The sequence below is a fragment of the Antechinus flavipes genome, chromosome 4 (genome assembly GCF_016432865.1).
Source record: "Antechinus flavipes isolate AdamAnt ecotype Samford, QLD, Australia chromosome 4, AdamAnt_v2, whole genome shotgun sequence".
NCBI lineage: Eukaryota > Metazoa > Chordata > Mammalia > Dasyuromorphia > Dasyuridae > Antechinus > Antechinus flavipes.
The window spans coordinates 25,745,270-25,767,260 of record NC_067401.1 but is presented as its reverse complement, the minus strand read 5'-3'; the positions used below and the strand labels follow the sequence as shown (position 1 = coordinate 25,767,260).

The following is a 21,991-nucleotide window of genomic DNA, read 5'->3' as shown; positions in this document are numbered from 1 at the left end:
GTTCCTTTTAGATTTATGTCTCTCTTAAGTCTTCTCTATTTCAAGTTACTCATCCACAGTTTTTCCATTTATTCTTTGGATAACATCAATTCAACTGGCTTCAACTACCAGGCATGTGCCTGGAAGGCTATTTGTTAATTGAATCTTTGTAAAGTATATGCTAGCACACGAGGGGAGCTGGTTATTTATAGGATTCCTATGGTGAATCCTGTTTAAAAGCCAAGAATCCTTCTGCCCTCTCCCCCAGTTGACTTTTTCCTTTAGATCCAGATTTCAGTCTATTAGGTCAACCCTCTCTCTCTAGCTATACGAGTCTATATTGATAGCAACAGTTAGCCCTTCTACATCACAACTTTTCCCATCACAATTGTGACATATCAATATACCAGCATGAGAAATTAAACAAAAATTTGGAGGGGAGTTTTGCAGAAGCTGCAAATGACATGCAAAGGCCTGCAAATGGCATAGAAAAAGTTTAAAAACTCAGAAAAGCACTAAATATAATTTGTATTGTAAACAAATTGTATAATCAATATTGTATAATATCAATATATTTTATCCTTTATTTCCATAATAATTCATACTTCTGGGGTATAAAGGGAAGGCCAAAAACTTTTATGCAGGTTTTCCAAATCATACTGGTGGTGTTCCCCAATCCCTGAGATATGGAAGGAATAATTGTATATGTATCTCTATTTATCTGTTAGTCTATCTATCTATCTAACTATCATCTATCCCTCTATCTGTCTATCCTATCTATCATCTATCCATCCATCTATCTCCCCTATCATCTACCTACCTACCTACCTAGTCTATCATCTATCTATGTATCTATCTATCAATCATCTATCCCTCCATCTGTCTGTCCTATCAATCATCTATCTATCCATCCATCCAATCTATCCTCTATTTATCTATTTACCCAAATGTCTATCCTATCTATCATTTATCTATCCATCCATCTGTCTGTGCTATCAATCCATCCATCTGTCCTATCTATCAATCCATCCATCTGTCTGTCCTATCTATCAACCCATCCATCTGTCTATCCTATCCAACATCTATCTATTTTTATGAATATATGTTGCCCTAAATATTGGAGTACTCTTATAAACTCCCATTTGTAATTTGTACCACCTTTTCACACCCTAACTGCCCCCATTGCAACCTTCTCTTGTGAGCTCCTTCTCCACCCCAGCCAAACCTCTGGCCTGTTCCCTGTAAGAAGGGAGGTTATTCTTCTTGTAAGAAGGGAGGTCCCATGGTTGACAATGGAAAGTTTATGTACAAGTAGAGAAAGAAGAGAATAAAAGAAGGAAAAAGAATTCAAGGATTGTAGTGAATGCATTCAGAATTTTCAATCAGAAGACTTGACTCTGAAACTTGGTTCTTTGTTAAATCATTCCTTCCCTCTCTGTCAGCCTCAGTTTTCTCTTCTGCATAATAAGGAGGTTGCATTAGATTCTCTCTTCCTGTTCTAATAGGAGAAGATGAGAAATTAGAGTGAGAAGGGACCAAGGGAAAAGAGTCATTAAGCAAGGAACTTAATGAGCCCCTTCCTGGTCCCCCTGACTCTCGCCTCATTGGCAGCGTATTTCCATAGCCTGGCTTCTGTTCTGAACTCTAACTCTCTACCGAGGCTGTCCCCCTTCCCTGCACTGGTACAGGCCCCTTGTCCTCATTACTGCACCATACCTTGAATTATTTTTTATCAAGAAGCTAAAGCTGCCCTTTCTGCTCTCCTTTTCTCTGGTTAGCCTGGAAACTCTTGAGGGCACAGGCTAGATCTGTTTTTTGAATACCCCACAGCAGAATGGAGCAGAATGATCAGGAAACACAGGCTGTGGCAGATTCTTACGGAATGATCACATTTCAACCCAGATCCTCCAGTAAGGCTTCCACTAGCAACCGCAAACCAGGCACCGTGCACTGCGTGTATTCATGATTTGAGATGGCAGTGTGGGTCTTGGCTAGGTATATGTCTTGATATTTAAGGGTAGATGTTTGAATGTGTATGTTTTATGTTCAGTCACGTCTAACTCTTTGTGATCCCATTTGGAGTTTTCTTGGTAAAGATGCTGGAGTGATTCACCATTTCTTTTGTCAGCTCATTTCACAGATGAGGAAACTGAGGCAAACAGGGTGAAGTGATTTGCCCAGGGTCACACAGCAAATAAATGTCTAAGGCTGGATTTGAACTCATAAAGATGAACCTTCCTGATTCCAAACTCAATGATCTATCCACTTCACTATCTAGCTGTACTATCATATCTTTGGATGAGAGAGAGAGAGAAAGAAAGAAAAAGAAAAAAGAAAGAGAGGAAGGAAGGAAGGAAGGAAGGAAGGAAGAAAGAAAGAAAGAGAAAAAGAAAAAAGAAAGAAAAAGAAAGAGAGGGAGGGAGGGAGGGAAGGGAAGGGAAAGAAAGAGGGAGGGAAGGAAGGAAAGAAGGAAGAAGAGAAGGAAGGAAAGAAGGAAGAAGAGAGAGAAAGAGAAAAAGAAGAAAGAGAGAAGAAGAAGTATATGTGTGTAAATTAAGCAGCAAGCATTGTGCTAGGCACTGGGAATATAAAGACAAAAATCAAGCAATCCCTGACTCAAGGAGTTTATATTCTATGGGAGGAGATAATATAAGCACAGATACACATGTATGTATATGCAAAATAAATGCTTTTTTTTTTTTTCTGGGGGCAAGGCACTAATAGCTGGGAGGAGATTTCAAGCCAGGTCTCATTCAGGAGATGAACTTTAAATTTTTAAATTGAATTTTTAAAAATACTTGAGGAATCCGACAGGTGGAGGTGAGAAGAGAGCACATCCCAAGGATGGGGAATGGCGGATGGCAGATGGAACAGTCCAAAAGCTAGTTCGATTGGACTATAGAGTGCATGAAGGGGAGTAGGATGTAATAAGGCTAGAAAGATAAATTGGAATAAGGTTTTGAAGTGCTTTTAATGCCAGGCACAGAATCTTGAGCCTGATTCTAGAGGCTATAAGGAGCCACTGAAGCTTATTGATTAGGGAACAACAGTCAGTCCTGTGCTTTAGCAATATCACTTGGGCAGCTGTGTGGAGAATAGATTGGAACAGGCAGATAGGAAGTAGGGAGACCAATTAAGAGTTAGTAGAATAGTCCAGGGAATAAGGGTCTAAACTAGGAAAGTGATTCCTTATTCTTTGAGTGAGGAGAAGGGAATGGATTCAAAAGCTGTGTGGACATAGAATCCACAGGACTTGGCAACCAATTGGTTCCATGGGAGGAGGGAGAGTGAAGAGTGTGGAAAGACTATGAATGAGAATGTGTTTATGTGCTTGAGAGCATTTGTCCATGTGCCTGTGAGTCTGTGTCAGTATGCTTTGCAGGCGTGATGTAGGTTTCCACTTGTAGGTAATTGTATGTAGGTGTTGTACTTGAAGGGGGGTATGCTCAAAGGTGTGTGTGTGTGTGTGTGTGTGTGTGTGTGTGTGTGTGTGTATGTGTGTATATACACTTGTAAAATGTATGATGGGTACATGCCGGTGGGTGTGGTGGGTGGAAGTGTTGGGAAATGTGGTGCTTTTGAAAGTTTGTGTACCTACAGATGTAAGTACCCACAAATGTGGTATACTATTGGAGTGTTTGTCAACTAGCATTTGCAAAGTCTGTCCCCGCCATGGTCTAGGCACTGTGCCACGTGCTAAAGATACAAAGAAACCAGCAAAAAAACAGTTCCTTCACTCATGGATCTCAGGCTAATGAAGATAACATGCAATCACTTATATACAGGACAAATAGGAGATAATCAACAGAGTGATGGTACTAGTATCAAGGGGGGCCTGGGAAAAGCTTCTTGCTGAAGGTAGGACCTGTAGGTGTTTACCTGTGGGTATGTGTGTGTCCCTGCTACAGCCTGGGAGATAAAATGCCTACCCCAGCTCCTGCAAGGCTGATGTTTCCAAACGATCAAAGCCTTTCCCATCTAGCCCTCACACTAGCTCACTGAGCAGCCCAGCTGTCGGCAGCCTCCACAGCAGGACCTGAACTGGCTCCAGACGAGCTACAGTGGCTGTCCCTCTCTTCTCCGGAAGGAGATATGGGTCACAAATGATGCTGGCGGACATTCTGATGTTTCGTGAGGAGGGGGGGAGGGATGGGAAAGGGGACAAATGGAGTGTGCAGTTAGCTTAGGAAATCCTAATCCACTCGAAGAGCAGGGACCAGGGAGGTGCCAACATATCAGATTAGAAATTCAGTCCTGGGGCCTGCCTCTCAGTTTCAGGGCTTCATGCCCTCGGGTGGCAGGAAATTAAGGCTGGGAAGCATCTGTTCTGTGTGCTACTGGATCCTTCTCCCACCCCACCCCCCGGATCCCTAGGTTTTTCTCTTTCTGCTTTTCTCTCAGATCTCTAGTTCAGAAGTCACCTGACTTTGTCTAATGTGGATCTGCTGACACAGCCCTGACCTCCTGACCTCTGCAAACAAGATCATCCTTATCTCAGCTCCCAGACCAGTCTCTCTCCCTGGAACAGACTCATTTTGTAAGCTGACTTCGGGAAGGGAGAATTGTACTTTTTCTGAGCAGATAACTCTGAAGAGTAAAACTATAGCTAAAAAACAAGTGTTTCTGAATAATAGATATTCTGACCTGGAAGAGGGTTCAAGAGATGGTCATGGTCTTCAAATAGGGTTGACGTTAACATCTATTTTACAGATGCGGCCAAAGAGCATCACCTGCCCAAGGTCATACATCTAGGAAGCAGAAGACGGGGCCCAGGTATCCCCTTCCTTATTTGCATGCACTTACATAGATGGAAGTCACTCTTCTCTCTTTCTACTTCTAATATCATCTGTTTGATCTTATTTGAAAGGTTCTTAAGTATGGATTCCCCTGACTCTATTCTTTCTAAACCTTCCTCTCCCCTCCCCTCCTCTACCAGCCTCTATTCTGATTTTTCCAAAAGAAAAAAAGGGTTGGAGAGGAGAATCTGGTGAGCATATCTTGGAGCAGGAGACTGGAGGACAAAAACTCCTAGAAACTTTTTCAGGACCCTCATCTACTACTCAAGATACTCCCATGTAGGGAGTATATAGCCACCTATAGATTCATTGAATTTTTAGATTTTTCATTTTACAAGAGAGGAAACTGAGGTCCAGAGAAGGGACACACACTGGGCGTGACTTCAGAGTATCTTTGTTAATTCCTGATCTGCTGCCGATAACTTGGGTGATCTGTGGAGCTCAGCATGTAGCCCTGTCTCTTTGACTTGGTAGGTCCTTAATAAATGTTTGTGACATTGAATTGAATCATCCCCTTGGAATCCCAGTTTTGTCATCTGTAGAATGAAAGGGTTTGGACTATATACTTTTACAGTCCCTTCCAGCTCAAATTTGACCATCTTATGGTGCTCCTATGATTGCCCCAGGGGCTTTTCCCAGCATACTCTGCTATGTAAGAAATACCCTAGATTATATGGGTCAGAAGAGATTTAGGAAACTTGTATTCTAGGACCTAACTTATTGGACAAGCTTAGGCAAGTCATTTATCTTATTTGTGTCTCTGTGTCATCAGATATGAAATGGGGAGAATAGTATCTGATGGACCAATCTCATGGATATCTATCTATGGACGTTTCATGGACATCAAGTTGAAAAGTTCAAATGTAAAATGGTTTTGAATGTCATTATCGTTCCTATGGAGGTGATGGACTGCTAGAGGCAAAAATTTGGAAGTTTGGAATATAAAATGATGCTCCTTTGCCTTACACATAAATATAGCTGATGAAGAAATTTGGTAGAAGCCCGAGATCAATGTAGATTGCTATGCTTGGGTTTAAACATTCAATGGCACAAGTACAAGTTGAAGGAAATGTATCTAGGCAAGTTTCTCTGAAAACATCCTATGGATTTTAGTGAATCGTATCAATAGTGTATGTTAACAGCAAGGGGGGAAAGCTATTTTTAAAAGCAGAGTATCCAGGACGTCACTTTACTTGGCCCTGGTCAGACCTCTCAAATATTGTATATGTAGATTACCACATTCTAGAAAGGAGACTTACAAGCTACCCTGGTTCCAGAGGAGGATGATGGGACTGGAGACTATGTCATAAAAGGATTCATACAGATGCTTAGTTTGGAGAGGGGAAAAAAATCCCCCAAACCTTAAGGGGAAAATGATGGCTGGTTCCAAATGTTTCCCATTATACAGGAGAGGAATTGCACTTGTTCTGTGTGTCTCCCCAGAGGCCAAAACTAGGAATAATGGAGAGAAGTTACAGAAGGGTAGGTTTGCCTTTAGGAAAAGCTTCCTGAAACTTGAAGCCATCCAAAAGTGGAGGGAGGGTACTGCTTTAGGAGATAATGAACTCCCCATCAGTGGAAATCTTGGAGCAGAAGCTGGAAAACCAAGTTCAATTGTAAATCTCCAAGGGACAGGAAAGACTAGATGACCAATTCAGAGATTGTTATTCTACACAGGGGAAGGGATACTGTGGTTTCCAGGCTGACTCCAGCTGTTCATTGAAGCCTTTTACTGGGCTACATCATTCCCCTTCTGTCAGCTTTCTCCCCCAAGGGTAATCTGTCACAATCTGATGGGGAGGGGAGGGGGTGAAAAGAAGAGAAAAGCTCCGAGAACTGAAAGCAAGTGCTGATCTCCCAACCCTGTCTCCAGTGGGATTTTGTAACACTGTGAACGATCCTGCTTGGAAGAAAGACCCATTTTCAAAGAAACCAGGTACTGAACAAGGGAAATCTCTTTGAATTTGTCTGCAAGGCGGACGGACCAGCAGATCCCTCTATCACCCAAATACCCCCCACCTGGAAGTCTTTCTTCATCCAAACGGACTTGCTTCCTCCCCTCTTTCCCAAGTCCAAACCCCCCAGATCTCCGCATCTTTGCTCTCCTCCACAAAAGACTTCCTCACAAAACTCAAGCCCTGAGCTGCAAAGTGGGGAGGTGGGCTTAGGAAGTGCGGTGGGGCCGGAATAAAGATCGCTACCCCTTGCTAGACTCTAAACTCCTTGAAGGCAGGGACCGTGTCTTATTTATCCGGGTTTGCCCGGTACCTAGCCCAGTGCCTTGTACAGGAGAGATACTTCGTGGATATTTGTTTAATTGAATCCTGGGGGAACGGGGGAATCCCTCGACAGTCATTTATCCTGATCTGCTCTGATTTTGCTGGGAATACGAACACCCGTGGGAAGGGGCGAAGAGGAGAAAGGCAGGGGGGTGGGGGAGGGATAATGGAAGGACGAAGAATAGAGAAGGGAGGGGGAAGGGAGGAGGGCAAGGAAAAGAAGGTAGAGGGGGAAGTGTGTGAAAGGGGGAGAGAAGTCTTGGTCTGGGCACCCTCGGACTCCCTCACCCATCTCCACCTTGGTTCCCGCGAAGGACGGCCGGGCAGAAGGAGCCAGGGGCCGGGGGCCAGGCCGTGGAGGACAACTTCTGCGGGCAGCGGAACTGAGTCGCTCTCCCTTCTTAGTGTTTGGGCCCCTCCAGCCCTGGTTTCCAACCTTCCCAGGAGGCAGGCGCAGTGTCTGGCTCGGTTCCCCTTCACCTCGTCGGCCCCCCTCCACCCTGCCCCGCCTCCGCTCCGCTCCCCACTCCTCCAGTCCTCACCTTTGCGACCCGAGGGAGCGGCGGGTCCGGCCGGCCGAGGAGAACCGCGGCTGGGGCTGGGGAGGCTGGGGTGGGGGGCGCCTCTCCTCTAACCCGCTTAGACGCTCCTCGGCCTCTGTGGCGCCGGCTCTGGCTGCGGCTCCATCAGCTGCGCGGGCGGGAGGTGCCGGGGCTGGCCGGCTTCGATCTCCGGAGGGGCTCGGAGGCGGGGGGCTAGGGAGAAGGAGGGGTGCTCCGGGGCATCAAGGGGGGGCTTCTGGGCGGGATCAAGGCGTAAACACCGAGCAACGTGACCGGAACTGGCGAGAGATCGGAGGGAGGGCAGAAGAGAAGGAGGAGGAGGAAGAGGAGGAGGGGTGATGGGGAGAGACGAAGAAGAGGAGGGGGAGGGGACCAGGACCTGGGATAGACCGTGAGAGGGCGGGGAGGAGACTGGGGGCGGGGAGGGGCTGATGCTGACTGCGCCCGAGCCTGATGCGGGGTACAAGGTTAAGGGAAGGGATGGGGGACGAGGGGGTGGTGCAGCAAGGCAAATTGAGGGAGTCACTGGGGAACAGAGCAGCGGAAGAGAGCTGGGTGGGCGAGGGAGTAGGAGGCCTCCGGGAGAGAAGTGGGAGGGGTGGGGGTTGGGTGGGGGAAGCTAGAGAGGACTTCTTTAGGTCACTGAGATAAGGGAAGGGAATGGGCGGGGGGCGGGGAGAGGCGTCCCAGCTTCGGGACCTGGGCTGGGAGCGAGTACCCAACTGTGCGGGTGGCTGTCGGTACCACGGACAGCTCCCCAGAGCGCTGGCTCCCCGCCCCCCTCCCCCCTCCACTCCCGGTGCCCAGCCCTGCTTCCAGGCCCAGGCCCTGTCCTTGGGCTTCTCTAGCGGCCGAGGAAGAAGTTCCAGAAGTAAAGTCCGGCTTACAGGCAATGGGCAGAGTTGATTTAAAAACATTAATTTAATAAATATTTCATGACAGTCTACTGAGAATAAATCTGCGGCAGGAACATTATAGGGCATAGAATTCCTCCTGGGTGTCATTCAATTCAATATAGTATAAGATTGACTAAATTAGACAACTTTTTAAAAACTTTTATTTTTTTAATTTTTTAATTTTTGGTCTCGACTTACATGAAAATGTGTTTTTCCACAGCACATATATAACCTGTCATTGCTTGCCTCTTCAAGGGGTGAGGGTGGGGGTAGGGAAGAGAGGAAGGCAAAGAATCTGGAACTCAAAATTTGAAAAAAAAAGTTAAAATTGTTTTTACATGTAATTGAGAAAAATAAAATATTAAATGAGATTTTGAAAAAAGAAAAAATTCAACAAACTCTCATCAATGTATGAGGCAAGTATTGTGCCTAGCATAAATTCTGTGGATTCAAAGACAAAAAGTTAAAGTCTCTATGTTGCATTCCTCTTGGGTTGAGGGCAAAATACATGATATTTTGAGAAGGAAGAGAAAGATGTGACTCCTCCAGAAGGAAAGGCCCAAGGTCTGGTTCCTCTTCAGCCTATACCAGATTAAACCATTCTTCTAGATCAGTTCTTAGAGGAAACTCCCCCTCTGCCTGCTCATCTCTACCTTCACAATGATCAAGTCCCATCTCTAAGAGGGAGCCCTATTGCTGCCCCTGGAAATGACACATCTATGGGGGAGGAAATTACTAACTGAGTGAACCCTCTGAAAAAAAATGGCAGCTTGTTTTTGATGTTCCTCTCCCCCCCCCCCCATCCTCCTTGAAATGGTCTTTATCTTATCCTTTCTCATCCTGATAATGCTCGTTTGGAGTTTTTACTTTTATTTTTAAATAGTATTTCATTTTTCCAAATAAATTTTGTAAAACTTTGTGTTCCAAACTTTCCTCCCTCCCTCCCTTACCTCCCCTTTCCCTGAGAGAACAAGCATAGGTTATGGGTTAAATAGGTGCAATTCTTTTAAATATATTTCTATATGTCACGTTGTGCAAGAAAAATCAAATCAAAAGGGAAAAACTATGAGAAAGAAAAAACCAACCAAACAAACAACAAAGATAGTGAAAATACTGTGATCCACATTCAGTCTCCTTAGTTCTCTCTCTGGGTTCATTTAGCATTTTCCATCCCAAGTCTATTAGAATTGCTCTGAATCACCACATTGCTGAGAAGAGCCAAGTCCATCACAGTTGATCATAACATAACTTTTGTTTTTTTTTTTTTTTTACTGTATACAATGTTTTCTTGGTTCTGCTCACTTCTTTCAGTATCAGTTGATAAGTCTTCCCAGGCTTTTCTGAAATCAGCCTGCTCATCATTTCTTGTATTCCATTATATTTATATACAATTATTTATTCAGCCATTCCCCAACTGATGGGCATTCACTCAATTTCCAATTCCTTGCTACTGCAAAAAGAGCTGCTACAAACATTTTTGCATATGTGGGTCCTTTTCCCTGTTTTATGATCTCTTTGGTATAAAGACCCAGTAGTGCTGGATCAAGGGTTATGCAGTTTTATAGCCCTTTGGGCATAGTTCCAAATTACTCTCCAAAATGGTTGGATTGTTTTACAGTTTCAGATTATTTTCTTTTAATAGGGGACTCTGGAACATGCAAATCTTCAAGACTCAAAAGAATGAGCAATAATTGTGAAATGCCAGGTGGTAGATTAATCACTACTCTGAACAGGAGCCCCTGAATAGAGCTCCCTAAACTTATTGAACTGAAGTTGTGCCTTCTACACCTACAGGGAAAGACAATCCTGACTAGTGAAAGAAGGACAGAGAAATCCTCCTTTGGAGGAACCCACTGAGGACATCAGCCTCTTATTAGACTAATCTGCTCCAACCTACTTGGCTCCAGAGTAAGATTTCTGTGCTAATTGTCATACACCAATATTCTTCTGACTCTTTGAGTCAGATTTGAATTTGGTTTAATGTCTCTAGCAATGGAAATTAGAACCCTCTGAGACAGTGGTTCTCAAACTTTTGTTCTCAGTATCTTCATGTTGTTAAAAAACTATCAAAGATCAGTTCAAAGAGTTTTTGTTCACATAGGTTATATTTATGGCTATTTGCTATATTAGAAATAAAAAATAAATTTGAATTTGTAGACCCTCTGAAAGGGTTTCAGAGACTCCAACAATTTTTTGGACTACACTTTGAGGACCACTGTGAATGAGATATCCATTCTGTTAAGGACCATGTAAAGTGAAAGGGCAGGTCAATTATCTGAGAGCCTCCACAGCTGTGAATCTCTAACACTTGAAGGAGTGGCAAAGCAGCCTTTGCTGACACAGGTGTTGCTAGTGGCCTGGGAATGAAATAAATTGGAGGCAGAGGGAAGAGGAAAGAGGTCAGACAATACAACTGCTTCTCAGTCTCCTTGCGTTGTCATCTTCTTACATGAAGAGATCCATTCTACAGGTATGAGTTACATTGGCAGATGGCTCCTGTATCACAACACCATTCTCTTTGTGGGCCACAGGACCCATTTTTATGGAAAAGGGCAAGTAAAAATAGGAGGTGAAGTTTGTGATCATGGGATGATAGAACCAAATTCTTTTCTAAAACCAATCTCAAGGAAAGTAGAATTCATGACCTTCATTTCATTAAAGTCATATTCTAATCAGACAATATTAGAGCTGGGAGGCATCTTAGATATCATTTAGACCAACCTTCCATTGTATGAAGAATGAAACTGAGGTCTAAACAGATGAAATTACTTGAACGAACTCATAAAGGTAACCAGTGACAAAGTCTGGACTAGAATCAGGCTTCCTGACTCACCATACAGTACTTTTGGGGGACTTTATTAATGAGACTGGAAATGAAATAAGTGGCTTTTAATTTCTGCAAGGGGATTTGTGTATTTGGATACAGAGAGTGGTGTCTGAAGGGTATGGGAGAATGGAGGCCAGGTGATAGTTCTCAGGAGAAGAAGTCTTAACTGTCAGTTTATAAAACAGACCATTTCTTAAGATTTTTGGATTAGAGATTTTGATTTTACTAACTGAATTAAACAAACATTAAATACTTATTTTTTTTCCTGTGTCAAGACTACAAAGCAGAAAATGTATAGTTCCTGAATATAAAAAAAGTTGCAGTCTAATAACAGCTGGCCAATACTTCTACTGAGCACACTTTTTTCTTTTTTCTTTTTCTTTTTTTTAATACTCTCTGTAATAAATGAGACCAGATGGGTGGTGGGTAAGGGGGAAATTGGAACACAAGCTTTTTCTGAGGGTCAGTGTTGAAAAAATTATTCTTGCATATGTTTTTTGGGAAAAAAAACTTCAATAAAAAATAAATAAATTTGACCAGAGAAACAGGAGACGTAATTATTTCTTGTGAAAACTTTCAAAGAATCTTGAATGGTTTTGAGCCATGGAAGGGAGATACCTTGTTGGAAGAGAACCTTTGAGGGATGTTTTGTTCTACTACATCAAATGCTTATCTAATAATCAGCAAACAGTAATCACAATGAAATATTACATATACTTCATGTCTTTAAAATAATAACATGACAGTAAAGATGTGGTTTACTATTCAATATTTCTTGAGAAAGACTACTTGCTTAATACTAAAAATTGAGAGTGTCTGATGCAAGTAGAAATGATTTCAATAAAAACATTGCATAGACAGGAAAAATAGGCATATACCAGATGGCCTTTGATGTTCGCTTGGTCTATTTTTCAGTATTGCAAAATTCTGAGATTTTTCTGCACTCGTTAGGTATTTTCCCCTTTTGATATCCTGTGCATCAAACTCTCAATGTCCTCATAGTGGTGTTGTCTCTGGCATGGATCTCCTCAAATTATACCTCATTTGATCCAGTTACTTTCCCCATTTTTATTCTTACTAGGGCTATTTTTATTTTCCTTACAAGCACACTTAGAACCATGATGTTAGAGTTCAAATTAGAATCAACTATATTCGACGGTAAAAGAGGTACACGTTGCTTTATAAATCATGTTGGGAGTAAAAAAATTAGAACAAAAGGGAAAAGCCATGGGAAGAAAAAAAACAACAGAAAAAAGAAGTGATCATAGTATGTGTTGATTTACATTCAATCTCCATAGTTCTTTTTCTGGATACAGATGGCATTTTCTATCCAAAGTCTATTGGGATTGTCTTGGAGAAAGAGTTTGTTATATAAATATTTACAGATCTTTTCATTTTTTCCCCTTATCCTTTCATTATCATCCTTAAGTGCCCTTGTGATGACTATTTAGTTGAGGCTATTACCAAACTTTCTTTAAATTATTTATTTTTTTTCTTTGCTTCTTAGTGTTTTATTTAGAATCTTCCACCTATTCTTCTCAATAATGTTTTATGAACAAGTTTACATTATTTTATGAATAAATTTGTATTCTATCTATCTAGTGTAGTCTTTGGTTGCTATATACCTTGTCTTTGCAAGTAATGTGATCTCTTTTTTTATGGTAATTTATTTCTATCACTTTAGCTTTTGTATAAAATTATTAAGGTCTGTGTCTATGTTGATTCTTTCATCTATTGCCAATAACCACTTTGAATAGGTCAGAATTGATTGAGCTGTTTCAAGTGCATGAAGTCGCTTTTTCATTCTTCTAGCTTGATGCTGATATGGATCTTGGCTCTAAACAAGTTGGTGATCTGACTATATACAGACAACTGATTCAAGACTGTCTCCTACAAAAATAACTAGTCTTATCTGTCTATTGAAATATAATGAAGTTCATTTTGAAAGACTATTTGTCATGGATTGTGCTTACTGATCATTTTTTAAAAAGAAAATATTCATGATAGAGACCTAAGATTTTTGTGTGACTGATTGGACTTTGGTTTCTCATTTCTTATGCTTTATTTCTTTTCTTTTCTCTTAAAGAAGCTACCATTGTGCTAGGTATCAATATTAGAGAAACAAAAGTAAATCAGCCCCTATTTTCAAGGAGCTTTTTTCTAGCCTTCGATACATTAGGGTGATTATTAAGAAGAACATTCTTCACAACAGAGGGGATGGAAATCTCTCCCTGTGTTTTCATCCTGTGATACTTTTGTCCATGATATCCGTCATGTTAACTCTTAGATCTTCCCTGGAGGATTTATGAAAAGATATGACGTCTTGAAGCTTTCCTCAAGGCCTTTTTGTATATTGTAAATATGAGTGGAACACTTAAATTGTCTATCTAATTCTTTACTTTCCCCCCACATGACTAATCTCCTCTTTCCTTTTCTAACCATACACTTTATATTCCTCCTGACACTTCTTATGATTAAATGATCACTGGAAATAAGCTGTATTTGTACCTCTCACATTTTTTTCCATTTCTGTTTGGGTCAATGGTGACTTTGGCTACTTCAGAGTTTACAAAGCACTTTTATCACAACAGCCTGGTGAGGAAAGTGGTAAGAGTTTTATTTTGACCATTCCACAGAAGAGCAAATAGAAATGTCTTGTATTTTCCTATGTTTTTTCCAATGCTTCTTTCCTTGTAATAAGAAGAAAGGAAAGAGGCATTTTTGAAGTTCTTACTATGGGCTAGGCACTGTCCTAAGTGTTGGGATGCAAAGTCAAGAAAGAAAAAGCTTTGCTTTCAAACAGCTTACATTCTAATGGGAGATGACAATACATACAAAGAAGGTAGAAATCTGGGGCAAGGATACAGCAAAAGATGCAATATAATCTTTGTTGATGCAGCCTGCCAACTGTTTCCCCCTCATAGTCTTAGGTCACCAAATCTAAGGCATATCTGAATGTCTGAAGTTTGTTGGGTAATTTACATCATCCTTTGGAAACCTTCCAGCAAGGCTGTGATTTCGGGTAAATTTATTACCCCAATATTACGGGAAAGAAAATTGAAACCCAGTGACTTATCATATAAGACCCAAGTCACAGGATCACAGATTTAGAGCTGGAATGGACTTTCAAGTCATCTAAGGCTCACCCAAGATCATGCAAGAGGTTGAGTGGTAGTGAAAAATTCAAACCTAGGCTCTCTGATTCCAACTCCCATGCTCTTGCCATTGCACCACACTGCCTGTTCAATATAGCCGGAGAGGCTCAGAGAGGCCTTTGCCTAATTCAGAGTCATACAACATGTCAGCAAAGTTTCAGAAACAGAATTTGGAGCTAGATAATACATTAGCAATAATCTAGCCCAGTTCTCGAACTTAAAAAAAACGGAAGCTCCTCCAGAGAACTTTTTGTGTGATGTTTATCAATACTTACCTATAATAAAAATGAAAATGTCTTATTATTATGAAAAATAGTTTTGATTTCTCAAGGACTCCCTGAAAGTGTCTCAGGAACGCGGGTCCTCTGCTCACACTTTGAGAATTGATGATCTGGACCAACTAGTTCATTTTTCTAGAGGAGAAAACTCCTCTGAGTGGCTTGGCCAAGGTAATGTAGGTACTGGAGGTCCCTCCCTCCCTCCGCCCCCAGTCCCTTCCTCAACTCCAAACTTCTAAAACACTTCAATATGGGGGCATCCCTTTTGTAGTTTTTAGATCCTGGACAAGGAAGGAAAAAGGATCGTAGAATGGGGGAGGCTAGGTGGCTTCTCAGGCTTCCGGGAGGCCGAGCCCCCCTGCAGAAATGCCCAAAAGTAGGCCCCACTCCTGAGAGACGGCCTTGGACTCCTGGGACTCAAAGCTTCCATCCTGGCTTTCCCGGGCTTCAGGCTGCTCGTTTGTAAATTGAGAAGGTTGGACTGCATGCTCTCGGAGTTTATGACACTGCTGCGGGTGGGGCGGAGCGCAGCTCTATCCGCACGCACCAGGCAGCCAGCGGGGGTGGGGCGGGGGGCGAGTGGCGGGGGTGTCCGGGCAACTCTTTCCTCCCCACTTGGCTCCCCGAACTCCGACTCCGCGGGGAGCGGCGGCCGAGGCTCGGGGCGGTAGGGGGGGTGCAGAGAGGGCCTAGCCAGGGGCCCCACTTTCCGCCCCGCCCTCTACCTCCCCCACCCCCCACCCCCATCAGTCCTGCCCCTGCTCCCTTAGCGAGAGCGCTCTCGGCCCTCTCCCTGTCCTGCCGCAGTCGGAGCAGCCGCCACCGCCGCCGCCTCCAGCTGTCCCCGGCCCGGACAGGGGTGGGAGTAGGAGGGAGGAGGCGCCCAGAGGGGCCAGGCGGGGGCCCGAGGCATGGCGGGCCGCAGGGAGCCCGGGGAGAAGCGCTGGGAGCTGGTGCGCTGGTGAGTGGGGAGGGTGGGGCGTGTGAAGGGCGACCGCAGAGGCGCGGGGGAGGTGGCTGCAGGCTGGAGCCGGGGGCATGAGGCTCGGGGCGCCGGTGGCAGGCTGCCCTGCCTTACACTGCTTGGCCAAGAAGATGCTCCCTGGGAAGGGGGAAGGCTGGGGAAGCGAAGGGCAGAGCTCCCCGCCCCTTCCTCCTCTCCGGCCCAAACTCAAACTTTCCCAACCGTGAGATGCTTTAGTTTAGATTCAGGGTTTTCAGGAAGCTGCGGCCTGGACTTTCTTCTCCTGACCCCCTTCCCCCCACCTTCCCTGCCCGTGGCCACAGACCACCTCTCCCTGAGTCCTGCACCTGCCTTCTCTCCCGGTGCCCTTTGGACAAAGTTGGTACCCAGATACCCAGAGCTCCTCTCTCCATTCTGCTCACTGCCCCTGTGCATCCCTACCAACTGTGTGTCGGGGTCGAGGGCAGAGCCGAAGCCCAGATAAGAGTCCCGGATTTCTTTCCAAATTCGATTTCCTTTTTCATTATAAGAAGTGAAGGAGCATTCTTACCTCCCTAGCTCATCTTCCCTCCTCATCCAATTTCTACCTTCCCCATTTGACCTGTGGAGGTCACTCTCCCCTCAGGCTCCTACCTCCATCCCTTCCTTTGATAGGTGATGTCAGGGTTCATAGCCTGGGTTCATAGCCTGCGCCCATGTCTGCTCCTGACTCCTAGAGGTCAGTTCAAGGGGACGTCCTGCTCTGTCATCCCATTCCTCAGATTCTTGGCACTTGTTTCCAACACTTTAGACATTAGGTGAGTTGATCGGGTGGGTCGGGTTGGAGCTGGAGAGACCCTTTGCTCATTTCATCCTGAGAAAGGGGGTAGAGCTCTCCCTTGGGGTGGAAATAAGAAGGCTGCTGACTTGGAGAAAATACTTCCAAATCTTGCCTTTACTAGAGTTCTTATGGAAGAGACTTCCCAAGGAGTGTAGAGTGGGGAAATGATGAGTGATTCTGTTGGGAAGGAGGGTTAGGGCAGTTAGGACCCTTCCCCCTCCCTTCACTCCAGGCTGTGACATCTCCTTGCAACTGGGCCTGAGGCTGGGAAATCAGAGTCAGTCTGAGGTATCAGGTTACTTGGTCCAGCAGCAGCTCAGGGAAGAATCCAGCCTCATCGGTTTCAAGGGGAATTTGTCATCCTCTATGCAGTTACCTTGAATCGACAATTTTAAACAGCGACAGCGAAATGGTTTTCAGTTAGGATTGTCAATCTGGAGCTGGAACAGAGCTCAGATGTTATCCGGTCCAACTTCTGCATTTTACAGATGAGGAAACTAACGCCCATGAGATTAAAAAATTTGCGGAGAGCCTTACAATGGGCAGCTGGATGGCATTATAGTGCAGAGGGCTAGGTCTGGAGTCCAAAAGACTCAACTTCCTGACTTCAAATCTAGTCTCAGGCATTTACTAGCTCTGTGATCCTGGGCAAGTCACTTTATCCTGCTTGCCTCAGTTTCCTCATCTGTAAAAGGAGCTGGAGAAAAAAGTGACTCCAGTGTCTCTCCAGTGTCTTTGCCAAGAAAATCCCAAATGGAGTCAGGAAGAGTTAGACAGAACTGAAAAATGACCTTCAGCACAGGTCTAATCCCTCTCCCTAATTGTTCATTTTCTTATATCTACAAATGATTAACTTTTTTCTAGTGGTTCTTCTGGCCCCAAACATACCTCTTTAATTGGACTGAACTCTTGCTTCCTTGTTTAAAAAGATACGAAACTCATAGATTAGCAAACAACAGATAAACACCCTTTCTTTCTCTCCAGCTCCTGGCAGGACTGAACCTGGCTTCTGGGCAATCTCCAATCAGTTAATCAACAAGTATTGATTAAGCACCTACTATGTGCCACTGCTCAGAATGCAAGATGACAAACAAACAAAAAAATAACGATTCCTGCTTTTGAGGAGCATTATATTAAAGAAGGATGTGCCTGGGTATTATATTTTTTACCCTGTGTCTGATATCTTCCTTGCCTCTATTGGACTTGAAGTCAAGAAGAAATGGGTTCAAATTCCACCTCAAAAATTGGAGGTGTGACCTTAGTCAAGTTTTCAGTTTCTATAAATCCATAAAATGAGGTAATTGGATTACATGTCTTCTAAGGTATTTTCTGACTCTGAATGTAGGATTCTGAGTCTAGCTCACATATGAATTCTGGATTGGAACTCCAGACTTGGATTTTATTCCTCCTTTTCTGTGTGTTTTTGGTCAAGACCCTCTCCTTTTCTTTTTTTGCTGAGGCAGTTGGGGTTAAGTGTCCAGGATCACACAGCCAGGAAGTGTTAAGTGTCCAAGGTCAAATTTGAACTCCAGTCCTCCTGACTTCTGGGCTGGTGCTCTATCCACTGCGCCACCTAGCTGCACTTCCCTCTCTTTTTCTAGGCCTCAGTTGCTCTCTCCAAAATGAAACAGTTGGAGTAGAAGGCCTCTAAAGTCTTTTCCCGGGGCTAACTTCTGTGATTCCATTCCAGGTTCGCTTAGCAATGGGTGTCGACACAGCAGATTTGTGATTTCCTAGAAATAGGGAATTCCTCCACCAACCACCCAGCTATAAATTAATTGACAGGAGATAAATCCGAAAAAGTTACTCATCGAGAGAGAGTACAAGATTTGTTCATAAATCATACAATTAGTGTCAGAGGCAGGATTTGAACCCAGATTTTCTTGATTCCTGATCCAGTACTTTATTCGTTATCTCATCTCTCTTTTCAGGAATGAGGGTGAACTCGATCTGTGATTTCATTGGTATGATTCTAGATGAAGAAGATCCTGTACCAAAGCAGGTCTATACTTCATGATCTTAAAGAATTATCTATGGCACTAAGAGGTTAAGTGACCTGCCCAGAATCACACATCCATTAAGTGTGAGGGGCTAACCTGATTCTGGGGCCAGCTCTCCAATGACTACATCACACTGTGTTTCCAAATAAGGAATATTTATTCTTTAATAAGGAATTATTAAGACATAGGTAGAATGATTTAGAGAGAAAAGAGCAGAAAATGAGAAACTCTGATAAAGAAAGAGACGTGGAGGAGAATTAAAGACTTCAGATAAAAATGACTTGATTTGGAGTCAGAAAATGTGGGTTTGGAAGGGAGTTTTCCTAATGTAACTCTGGATAAGTCCATTTTCCTTCTGGTCCTCAGTTTTCTCATCTATGAAATAGGGATGTTGATATTTGCTCTAGCTATCTCAAAGGGCAGGAGACAACATGGTGTATTTGAAAGAGCCTTAGGCCGACAGCCAAAGATCATGGAATCTCTGGGGGTGTTGTGAGGTTCAAATGAGATCATGGACATAAAGCACTTTGTAAAGTTTAAAGTGCTCTGTCAGTTATTATTACTTGTTGTTAATATCCTTCTCTATCAATCACCATCATTCTTGTTATAGTCACCAAGTCTCCAGTCTGGAGATGACTTCATTCCTTGAGTTTTCTTCTGAAGTCAGGCGGAGCAATACAGAGGTGTGCCGGTAAATGTTTAACAATCAGAATCTACCAGGTTGGGAAAGTATGAAAATGTACCACATTTTAATACCTTCTTAAGTCTGGAAAATTAACAAAACAATACATCAAGGCTTGTTCTGCTGTCTTTGTCTTTTCCTGAGGTGTGAATGCTCACACTAGAGATTTAAACTTTTCCTCTTGCCTTGAGCTGCCTCCAGCAGATCCTAAGTCTATCTCTACCTCTGTCAGCTTGGACGAGTCACTGGCCTTTTCTGAACTTTTGTAAAATGATGGTAGTAAATGTTTGAAGTCAGGATTTGAACCCAGCTCTTCTTAAATTGGACACTCTACCCCCTTGCTGAATAAGAAGGTTGAAGTTCTTTAAATGCTCTGATATATGAAAGACATAATTTGGGAGTGATTAATCATCTTATTAATTATGACTAGTAAGTAATTAATAAAAAGATGATCATTTGGCTGTTTCTCATAAACCAAAAGACTCCTCATAGAGGTCTTAATACTTACATGCCTTTAGAAGAGTAGGTGTCCTCAAAAAAACAGCAATCAACTCTGATTGGTTAATAAATTTGTGTGTGTGATGCAGTTGGGGTTAAATGACTCACCTAGGATTACACAGCTAGTAAGAATCTGAGGCTGGATGCTCTATCCACTGACCCATCTAGCTGCCCCCAATTAGTTAACAATTATGGGGCAGCTGGGGGCGCAGTGGATAGAGCAGCAGCCCTGAGGTCAGGAGGACCTGAGTTCAAATCCAGCCTCAGACACTTGCTACTTCCTAGCTGTGTGATCCTGGGCAAGTCACTCAACCCCAATTGCCTCAGAAACAAACAAAACAATTAATGAGAGAATAAATATTATAATGAGAGATGGGCTTATTCTGATCGGTGTTTGGGGGACATGACTGATCACTCAGTCCTGACTTATCTCTTCCCAGATCACTAGGGCAATTTAGACAAAAGGGTGAGTCCAGTTCCACTCATACCTGTCTGACTCAAACCCAGTTCTTGAATTCACCATTTCACCCAGACTCAAAGTTCTTTACCTTTTGAGCAGATGGAAGTTTTGCCAGTTGGGCAAGTTTCACCCAAGATTTCATCTCAGCCCTGCGCTTCAAAGGCTGCCGAATAACCCACGAAGACAGATTTCTGAAGGAGGAAATAAAAGGGGGAAAAACCTTACCCCTAGTTCGATAACTGATTCCTGATATAAGAGAGAGATAACCCTTTCTCTCTTTGCCAAACAAAGGATTTTAGATTTGATCCTGCAGGTATTAGGGAGCTATTGGAGTGGGTTTAGGGTGATCAGAGCTGCACTTTAAAAAGTCCATTTGGACAGTTGAATGGAAGATGGACTGAAATGGGGGAGAGTTGAGACAGAGAGAAAGCAGAAAATAAATGCAATGGTCATCCCTGTGAACTGATGGAAGGCTGCACTAAATGAAACAATCTGCCCTTGATGAGTTTACATTCTATCAAAGGCAACAATGTACAAATTTAAGTGTATACAAAATGTATACCAAATACAAGCTAGGCAAATCTGGTCGGGGGAGGGCACTGTGCTAGTGGTTCATGACCAGACAGATTGAAATAGGTGGCCATTTTGGCTTAGAAATATATACTCTGGGGCAGCTAGATGGCACAGTGGATAGAGCACCCTGAAGTCAGGAGGACCTGGGTTCAAATTTGACCTTAGACACTTCATATTTCCTACCTGTGTGATCCTGGGCAAGTCCCCTGGGCAATTGCCTCAGGGGGAAAAGAAAAGAAAAGAAGAGAAAAAGAAAAAAAAAAGAAAAAGAAATATATATTCCATTGGCCTGTCCATCATGCTTGGAATTTCCCCATTCATACGTATAGCTCAAGCATTGATCCCTTCTCCATCTCCCCACAATGGAGAACATGGATCTCCCAGATTGTCTTCAGGGAATGAGGAAGCTCCTTAGAGAAGCTGAAAAAAGCCTGAGCACCATCACTGAGCTGGTAGAACCTTGGAACACGATCATTTGCCTAATTTCTTCAAGCTGCCCAGATGAAGAAACAGAGATTAGATTCCGAGAGAAGGCTGGCTTGAGGCACATAGAGGAGTTAGCCAGCCCCCAGATCTCATGGTCCTTCGTTCAGTGGTCTTTCCATTTTATCCTGTGGTCTCAGATGTAGCTCATGCTAGAGAAAAATCCACTGTATCTCCCATTCATCGTGTCTCTGGGATGGCTGTTTGGTTGTGGCCGGTTCTGGGTCCTCCCCCTGTAAGCCAGAGGGAAATCCAGGACTAGAAGCATGTCTTTGAAGTCCATCTCCTCCCACTTACTGTGTCGTTACCTGCAGGTACGTGCGGGAGGGCCGATTCCGGATAGAGGAGAGGACCTTGACTGCTTTTCAGTGGCTGTACACTCCCCAGCAACACCGAATCCTCAGCAGAGCCGACCTCGAGTCTCCCACCAGGTAAAGTTGCCCACCGCCATCCCTCCGCCCCCCTCCCCTGAAGGAGACAAGGAGAACTGCTGGGGCCTAGGAGCAGGCAAGGTTTGGGATTGTCTTGGGACCACATGAAGGGTCTTCAGAGAGCTCAGTCCAACATGGCAGATGTTTATAGTACGATTCCATTCTTCCATTCTGAGGATGTGTCTCGTGGGGTCAAAGTTCTACCTCAGCTTAGCAGGGAAGTGACCCTCGGTATTGGAAAGCTGTGCTGTGAACACAAGTACTGGTAGATTGTGCCAGGTTTGGAAAGCTGGAGTCGGGCCCAGTG

At 43.6% G+C, this 21,991-nt stretch overlaps 1 protein-coding gene across 1 annotated transcript in view; it reads left to right on the top strand.

Moving 5' to 3' along the window:
* Positions 1–21,539: 21,539 nt before the first annotated feature.
* RAP1GAP2 (RAP1 GTPase activating protein 2) overlaps positions 21,540–21,991 on the top strand; it is a 261,381-nt gene continuing 260,929 nt past the window's right edge. Inside the window, exon 1 of the mRNA XM_051992129.1 lies at positions 21,540–21,684. The gene's annotated coding sequence lies outside the window, so the exon portion shown is untranslated. The remainder of the gene's footprint in view (positions 21,685–21,991) is intronic.